Source organism: Quercus robur, chromosome 1 (genome assembly GCF_932294415.1).
Source record: "Quercus robur chromosome 1, dhQueRobu3.1, whole genome shotgun sequence".
Lineage (NCBI taxonomy): Eukaryota > Viridiplantae > Streptophyta > Magnoliopsida > Fagales > Fagaceae > Quercus > Quercus robur.
The window spans coordinates 34,606,064-34,615,724 of NC_065534.1; the positions used below are offsets into that span (position 1 = coordinate 34,606,064).

At 34.3% G+C, this 9,661-nt stretch overlaps 1 pseudogene; it reads left to right on the forward strand.

The window, feature by feature from the left end:
• The first annotated feature begins 2,247 nt into the window (after nucleotides 1-2,247).
• LOC126703483 (chitinase 2-like) lies at nucleotides 2,248-8,490 on the forward strand (annotated as a pseudogene).
• Nucleotides 8,491-9,661: the final 1,171 nt, after the last annotated feature.

The window sequence follows — 9,661 nt, forward strand, 5'->3', positions numbered from 1 at the left end:
GGAAAATTGTGGTGCCAGCAAAGGCTTCAGTTTTATATATATAACTAGTCGCTAACCCATGCGATGCACGGGAAAACTATTAGAAAATAATAAAGCATGCATATATTAAAAGACAATTTAAGTTCATGTGTGCTTGCAAGGGATACATACCTAAATAGTTCTTGCGGTAGAAATAAAAGCCTTATCTTTAAGATAAAGAACTGATGTAAACAAACTAACCTTACATGAAACAAATTAAAAAAAAAAAAAAAAAAAAAAAAAAAAAAACATAAAACTGATGTCACGGGAAATTCAGCCACATAGTAGTAATATATAAATCTCTTAAAACCTAAACCTAAACATAAGGACTAAATATATAAACAAACTAACCTTACAAAAGCTGAACTTTATAAGCTAAAATCTATACTTTGAGTTGTAGATCTTGAATGTTATACCGTGCGTTTAGGGCTTCCTACATCTGGAGAGAGAGAGAGTTTGCAGAAACCAAAGAAAATCTATTTATAACTTAAGAAACACAATATACTAAAATCAAAGAGATAAAATTTTTAGAGGACAAAATATTATAGATAAAATATTTTGGTTTAATTCTTGAACACTGCAACTCCATAAAATTTATATTAATAATAATATTTTATTATAGCGCAGTTAGAATTTTGGTTTAATTCTTGAACACTGAATTGGAAATTAATTATATGAGTATTCAATGGTGAACAAAGTACTATGTATTAATTAATATATAAACAAAACTAACCTTACAAAAGCTGAACTTTATAAGCTAAAATCTATACCGTGCATTGTAGATCTTGAATGCTTTAGGGCTTCCTACGTCTGGAGAGAGAGAGTTTGCAGAAACCGTGGCTTTATATTTCTTAACTTGAGAGAGGGGTAAGGTTGCTAGGGTTTTGTAGATCTTGAATGCTTTAGGGCTTCCTACGTCTGGAGAAAGAGAGAGTTTGCAGAAACCGTGGCTTTATATTTCTTAACTTGAGAGAGGGGTAAAGTTGCTAGGGTTTTGAGGAGTTATAATTTTTATTTATTTTTTAAATATTGTGCTGACGTGGAAAATTGTGGTGCCAGCAAAGGCTTCAGTTTTATATATATATATATATATATAGATAATATATATATAGATAATAATAGTGAAGGTGATTATTATGCTACAATGAAAAGAGACAAATGCACAAAAACAGATCCCTTGCGAATAAATATTGACCAAAAGAAGCAGAAGCATCAAATATTCTAATTGCATTGAAATACCAAATTATGCCTGCAATAAAAATGAGACATCTGCCTGGAAACAGAGATGTAGTTGTCGGACAATACTATAACAATTATTCACTTATATATATATATATATATATATATGCCTCTCAAGAGGACAAAAGTATTCAACTGCCAAAAGCCATGGATTCATCCAAGCACTTTTTCTTTTTTATTCTTCATCTTCTCTTCATCACAGTGCCATCAATACAAGCAGCCCCAGCAGAGTCAAAGCTCTTCAGAGATGAAAGATTAACTCAAGCTAATGGAGAAAAATTAATAATTAATTATAAAATACCTAGTGTTCACATATGTAATGATGGAGTTTGCTTTGAAAGCTCCTGAAGCAATTTCTGTCAAAGAAAACTCTTTATTAATTACTAAAGTAATTTCTGTATGCCATTTTTGGAAAATTACTCTGTCAATTAAACTTAAGAAATTCTGTCTATTGCCATCATCATCATCATCATCATCAAATTTTCTATCTGTGGGGTTAGAAAATTCTTTTAAATTTATTATTTCTGCAATATTTCGCTCATTTATGTCTGTGGAATTTTCTACTATAATTTCTTTAATTTCCTTTTTTCCCATTTTTGCTTCTGTCATTAAGTCTTGTAGAGCTACTGATTTTATTTCTACACCATCTTGTTTTATTTTCATTTTTTCCCTTTCTTTCTTGTCTTTTTCTTTCTTTTTACAATCCGTAACATGGTGTCCATATTTTCTACACCTAATACAAGCAATAGGTATTTCTATAGAGTCTTTCAATTTTAATAAGTATCTCCTGTATACCAATTGTATTCAGGGATACAACCCCAATCATGAATAAGGACTAAAATGTGTGCTGGCTGAGCTTCCATATAATAGCTATTATCCCAGGCTGGAAGAGTACTCCAGATTAGTATTTTCATATAATTAAGTCCTCCAATCTGTGCGGCTGCTTCTCGGATGACATTGAGAAATAAACTGATCTAATTTGCAGAAGTTATGGTTAATTTGCTGATAAACCTTGCTTCTAGCATTTCAGATAGCCACAAAGGATCACAAATTGCTGGATCTTCTATCTCTGTATTGATAAGTGATCCCGGATAGAGATTGTATCTGTCTCCTAGTTGACTACTTTTACTACACTATCTCTTTCTATTTCTTTAGTATCTAACTTCCTACGTATTATTTCATTATTTTGTCTTTCATACAATTCTTTTGAACTATCATTATTATATCTAGGACTATTATTTGTTTTTTCTAAACTATCATCTTTTTTCTCTTTCTTTGTCATGTTTCTTTGTTTTACTATGTTTTTTCCTATATCTAATTCTTTACGTAGAGTTTCATCTTTTGAATTGGTTTGTTGACTTTCTATTCTTTCTATCATTTTTTTCATCTCTTTTACCATTCCTTTTTTTATTATTTATTTATTATTATCTGTCAGCCATAATAGCACCATATGATGATGACTCTAGTCAGCCATATTACTTGGCTTTGTGGCGGAAGTATGGGTATCTAATAGACTATGTCAACTTTCAGTTCTATGCCTATGAGAAGGGGACAACTCTTCCTGAGTTTATTACACACTTTGAGACCCAGAACACCAATTACAAAGGTGGTAAAGTCTTGGTGAGCTTTGGTACGGATGGAAGTGGGGGTCTATCTCCTGATAATGGATTCTTTGAGGTTTGTAGCCAGCTTCAATCTCAAGGTAAACTTCATGGCATTTTTATTTGGTCTGCTGATGACTCCAAGAAGACCAATTTTTATTATGAAAGCAATCACAAACCTTTTTGGCAGCTCAAAATGATGGCCTCTAGTGCAGGATAAACAAGGGAAAAATAGGCCATGGCCTCAAGGGTTACTCCTCATGTGTTATTGTTGCAACCTTGTTTAATTTAGGTTATTTGATCATGGAAGGTATTAGTATAAATTAAGGGTCATGATTAAATTTCATTGCTTTGTACTCATCAAAAAAAAAAAAAAAAAAATTCATGGTTTTGTCTTTATATAAATAGAAAATTATGCAGTTACTGTAATAGCTTGTTTTTTACTATCAATAAAAAATTTTGTATTTATCTGGAAAGTTATATTAAGGACCTATGGACCCATGGTCTGCTTGATTAAATACCCAAGAAGAGGTTTAATTTACAATTGAAAGTAAATTTTTGTCTTATTACTGTCCTGACAACATCATTTGGTACTAGAGTTAGTCATACTGTGTCAATTGTGAAAAATCTAAGATTGACCCTATGTGTTAACTATCAGATTAATAACACATTAATTATTGCTTAAATCCAGAGTTAACAACTCACCAATTAATACATCACAGTAATCACCACAACCCAAAAGGCAATAAAGATCCAAAAAACACATTGATTTGGTGATGAAGTGGAAAAGTTTTGAAAAACTCTTCAAAAGAAAAACCACTCCGAGAAAACCAAACCTGTTAGAAATTTCATTATAGAAGAAACAAATGCAATCAATCTATACTTACATAACCTTTTACAGACTAGACTCAACTCAAAACCTCAGCAAGCAACCCATTTGCCTACTGCCGCAGTAGCTCCAAAACTCGGGAATCCTTCTCTAGAACTTCCTCCATGAACAATTTCGTCCACATCAACCCGAAACTCCAATGCTCCGAGGAACTCTCTGGTCTGTGGTTTGAAAAAACACTTACAAGGAGAAACTCTATAAGAAACTCTAAAGGAGTAACGCAAGGGAGATGATTTTTGAAGTTTAGTCTAAAGAAAATTACTAGCACGGCTGCCTCCCACCTCAAAAGCCATGCATCAAAGGATGTTCAAAGGTAGGTAAAAGTTTAGGTTAAATAAATCTTCAATTAGAATTAGAACTAAAAAATCCGTTATCTCACTTGAGTGAAGGTCGCACAAAGTCTTTGCCTGCTTTTGATGTTCACATGAACAAGGCCTGAGTTCGCTCAAGTGAGCCTTCTGAACTTTGTAATCTTCAAGTAGCTTTTTAGTGAAAACAACACCTAACTAAATTGCAATGATTAGAACCCTCATTAACACATGTTTTGATACATGGAATTTTCCAACACTAAGAAATAGGTATCAGACGTCAACCGCAACTTAAAAGCCAAGAGTTCATTGGCTTAACCAAGCAGAAGAGATGTTCTAAATGTAATGATGATGGAACTGCATAGAGACCTGAACAGGTAAGAGTTGAAGACAATATATTATCATACTAAGTGGCCCTCACAAATATAAATCTGGGTAAATTCTAGTCTGCTAGGCCAAACAGTTGGTCTATTCAAAAGTAAATAAGCCTGTAGAAAATCAAGAGGTGACAATAACTGAATTGAAATCATCTCCTGCATTTCATGTTACTACAATACTTACTGAATCAGGCAATAACATTAAAGCAAAACTAATGACATGGTACTTGTTTTGCCAAAACTGTGGAATTCCCATGGTATGAGGCAACACACACAATGGGAGGACCAAAAGACAACCCATAGACTACAAATTTAGACTCTTAAAGATTTCCCAATGATTGCCTAAAAACCAATAATTTACTCTGGACTCTGGAGATGTGAATTATCACATTGCCAATTACAAAAATTATTTCAAGAACCAGTACGCCATTAAGCAAGCAATTCTTACCATAAAAGATGATCCAAAGAATGCAAATGATATAGCAGTATCTGCATGTAGAGGTGATACCACTCCATACATGTTCCTTCCACTGATCAAGTTATGCCATAAAGAACATAATTCAATTGTATTTTCAATCCAGAGAGCACCCCCACCCATCGTCTCCCAACTTGGGAGGAAAAAGAGGTTGATATGCAGAGAGTGAATTCACACAGAAGAGACGTGCCCCTTCCATTTGCACTCCTTCACCGGCAACCTCTCCATTTTGCAGTGAGTTTCTAATCTGCTTGTTTAGATCTACTGAGTCTTGTTGTGCTTGTGAGCATTCCTAACTGGAATATTATAAAGGTCATACTTATTGCACAAAACTCCCACTTTTCCGGGTTCTTGGATAGGTCATGTTAGGCAACCTTATCCCTAATAATTTTTGGAGAGGCTTATTCCCGGACTCAAACCCTCAACCTCTTGCTTTTGGTGGAAGCACTTGTCATCGCATCAAGGCCGAACCTCTTTATCTGTTCTAAATTAGATTCAGGTTACTTTTATCTTATGGACTATTCATAAATTTTTATCCCCTTTTCTGTAATCAATTTCTGCTGCTATGGTCTCATCTCTTCTATTATAAGTTGTAGCGGTCCCCCATTTACAACGCTCGCGTCTTCAAAACACCTTTGGTTGTCACTCACTGCCTAGCAATCCCAGCAGCCAACCCCCACGGTGTCATAAACTTCAGAAACAGTCAGTACAGTTACACCTGTCACAAAATAAAAACAAAGCAAAAATTTCTACTTTACAGTCCAATTCGTCAGCATATTGGACCACTTAGCTCTCATGTACGACATAGAAGCCATTATGGACCCTATGATAAGTTTGTCCAGCATCCTCAAATAAACCTTCTTTGTCTTGTCCACAAGCCGGTGTACATCTTCTAAATGGTCTGCTATTTCCACCTTCCACAGCAATTACTTTCACAAATTTGAGCTACTCCCTTCTTCTTAAACAAGAACTATGGCTGCCACCAGCTTAAGCTTAATTGTAGCCTACACCAAAGAAAAAAAATAATAATTGGGATATTGGCCTCATGATAAAAGAGCAAATCATGCAGAGGTTATTGGTAATTATGTCAAATTTATCAGCAAAACTTGTAGCCTTATCTTGCACTTCGAAGATAAAAGAACCTACTAGCACCTTTGCAGCCCTCTCTTTTGCTTTATACCATTCAACATTAAAATGTATTCGCCATCCAGAATTTATTGCAAAAGCCCTTTGGATCTTTGCTTCCTCCCTGCTCATTTTCTTGGCTGAACACCCAATGCATTGAGCTCAGTCATACATATTTACATTTTTAAGTGTTAGGAAAGCCAGAGCTATCATAATACTGAAAGGAAGATTTCATATGAACATCCAACTTGAACATAATGGGTCTCATCCATTCATCTCACTCAAATCACTTGATAGAAAATAAAATAAAATCTTCCTTTCACATAATGAGTGTAATGTTGCCAATAGTAAAAAATATCTTTCTTTTTTTCCTTTCAATAAGATTTCAATCGTAAAGACAATGCTACCATCCTAGTCCTTATCAATTAATCATTGTGAAAATTAGACCAATGTTCTTTAAAAACATTTTCTTGTAAACATGTGTTCAAGTGGGACTTAGTCTCTCCAAAATTGCAGCCTTGTTCGCTGATTATTGCTAGATTACATAAGCACTTCATAGTTCATAAGTTTTTAACACACAACTTCACTCTTCACTCCATTCATATTAGTGAATTCAAGCCAGTACACTTTTTTTTCATTTTTATTATATTTTCCCTCTCATGGAAGCTTACGTGTAGATTTCCTTCTTTTTGATAGGTAATAGGAAGTTCTATTGAAAAAAAGTAGCTTATGTGTAGATTTCCATCAGATGAAACTATCAAAAATAAAGACATACACTCTCAGTCAAACAAATTATGCCATTCAACATAAGTTTCAATTCCCTTATATATTTTACATATAGAGATGATATCCAATACAGATTTCACTAATAAGACAATCACGAAAATCAAATTACTGAATTTTAGTTTGAGGCTATGCTCCATTAATTCCTTGATTTATTTAAACCTGGGACCAAAGTGCATAAGCACTCAAAATTTAATGATAACAGATTCATTGGACAAGTGCTAGGTCCTGAAAATAATAATATTGAAGGTGATTATGCTTCAATGAAAAAAGACAAATGCACAAAAACAGATCCTTGCAATACATGCTGACTGAAAGAAGCAAATACATCAGAATTCTGATTGCAATATATATATTAAAAAAACATTTATGAAATTAAGCTTCCAACAAAATGAGACATCTGCACAGAAACAAAGATGTTGACAGATAATATTATAACTATTATTCACTTAGATATATACCTTTCAAGAGGACACAAGATTCAACTGCTAGCCATGGATTCTTGCAAGATCCTTTTCTTTCTTATTCTTCATCACAGTTCCATCAATCCAAGCAGCCCCAGCAAAATCAAAGCTCTTCAGAGAATACATTGGAGCTGAGTTCCAGGATGTTACATTTTCAGATGTACCCATCAATCCTTATATTGAATTTCATTTCATTCTCTCCTTTGACATTGATTATTCATCATCTTCCCCTCCTTCCCCCACAAATGGTGACTTCATAGTCTACTGGGACACAAAAAACCTTACCCCTTCTAATGTTTCCTCCACCAAAGCCAATCATTCAAATGTCAAAGTAGGCTCTGAGTCTTGGAGGAGATACCATACAAGGACAAGATGTACACTTCGAACCTACATCAATTGACTCTTGGGTTACAAACGCTATTAAATCAATAACTCAGATAGTAAGAGTGTATAATTTGGATGGAATTGACATTGATTATGAACACTTCACTGCTGATCCCAATACATTTGCTGAGTGCATTGGAAGGCTTCTGTTAAACCTAAAACAAAGTAAGGTTGTGTCATTTGCATCAATAGCACCATATGATAATGACTCTGTTCAGCCATATTACTTGGCTTTGTGGCAGAAGTATGGGCATCTCATAGACTATGTCAACTTTCAGTTCTATGCGTACAAGAAGGGGATAACTATTTCTCAGTTTATTACACACTTTTGAGACCCAGAACACCAATTACAAAGGAGGAAAGGTCTTGGTGAGCTTTGGTATGGATGGAAGCGGGGGTCTATCTCCGATAATGGGTTCTTTGAGGCTTGTAGCAAGCTTCAACGTCAAGGCAAACTTCATGGAATTTTTATTTGGTCTGCTGACAGCTCCAAGAATACTGGTTTTCATTATGAGAAGCAATAACAAACCTTTCTGGCCAGTTCAAAATGATGGCTCTCTAATGCAGGACCAAAAAAGGAAAAAAGAGGTCATGGGTTCCTCCTTATGTGGTACTGTTGCAACCAAGTTTATTTCAGGTTATTGCATCATGGCTGGAATTAGTATAAACTAAGGGTCATGGTTAAATATTAATAGGGTTTCATGGCTTCATCTTTGAATAAATAGAAGATTATGCAGCTATTGTAATAGCTTATCTCTTATTATTGATAAAGATTTAGCATTTAGCTTGGAAGTTCTATTAAGAACCTATGATTTTCTTGATTAAATACTCAAGAAGAGGTTTTTCTTTTCTTTCCCTATAAGAAAGTTAGGTTTCAATGGACAATTGAAGTAAATTTTTGTCTTATTGCACTCCCAACCATGTGATGCAAGAGTAAGTCATACTATGTCAATTGATATAAGAGCAGAAATCAATCTTTTTTGTCAAAGGCGACTCAAAAATCAAGAGCTCCTAGACTTAATCAAGCATAAGAGATTTTATAAATGTAAATGATGATGAAACAACTTATGCAGAAGATGCAAGACCTGTTAGAGATCATACAAGAGCCCAAGTTGAAGGATCAGAAGTTGACAACCATTACTGTTGGAGAAAATATTATTTGAGCTAAAACTCAGTGGCAAACAAAAAAGAGAGAGTTGAAAAGCATTGTTTTGACAACTAGTGGATCGAGGAAAATCTAGTCCAAGCTTGAGAATCAGTTCTATCCAGCCCAAGGAGAACTGATGCCAGACAGAAAAATTATTTATATATTAAGTAAATATAAGTCATTAAAAAAGCACTGAAAGGGACTCCATCCTAGTACATTAAAATTAAACAAAAGAAGTGCTAAAAGAGAAATAAAATAATAAATGTACAAATCTAGAAATCATATCGTTTAGAAAATCCAATACGCAAAATGAAGAGAATGGCATCGTAATCAATGCCCATTTGCATAAGGTCTTGAGAAATAAAAGGCAGTGGTGAGACAGAATCTCCATGACGTAGGCCTCTATTACTATTAAAAATACCAATAGGAGTTCTGTAATCCAAAACTAGAAACAAACTATGGAAATAGAATATTCCATCCATCCCCTCCATTTTCTCCAAACCCACACCTCTACATAATGTACAACAAGACAGCCCAACTGAGGCTTTTTCCAAATTAATTTGAACATTACCCCCAAGTTCCCAAGCTTCTGTTGGCTGTCCAAGTATTCATTTGCTACAAGAGATGAATCCAGTATCTGGCTCCCATAATAAAACATTCTGACTATTGGAAACTACCTTTCCTAGCAGTACTTGCCTCCTCTTTTCGGACGAAGCTATTAAAATTAAAAAAGGGTCAAGTCTCACTGATCACATGCTAAATAATAGCAGCCTAGTTTATTTTAGGTTTCAATCTTATTTTTTTTTATTCATGGGTACTGCATTGTTTGGCCAAGAACCACCCAAGTTTTG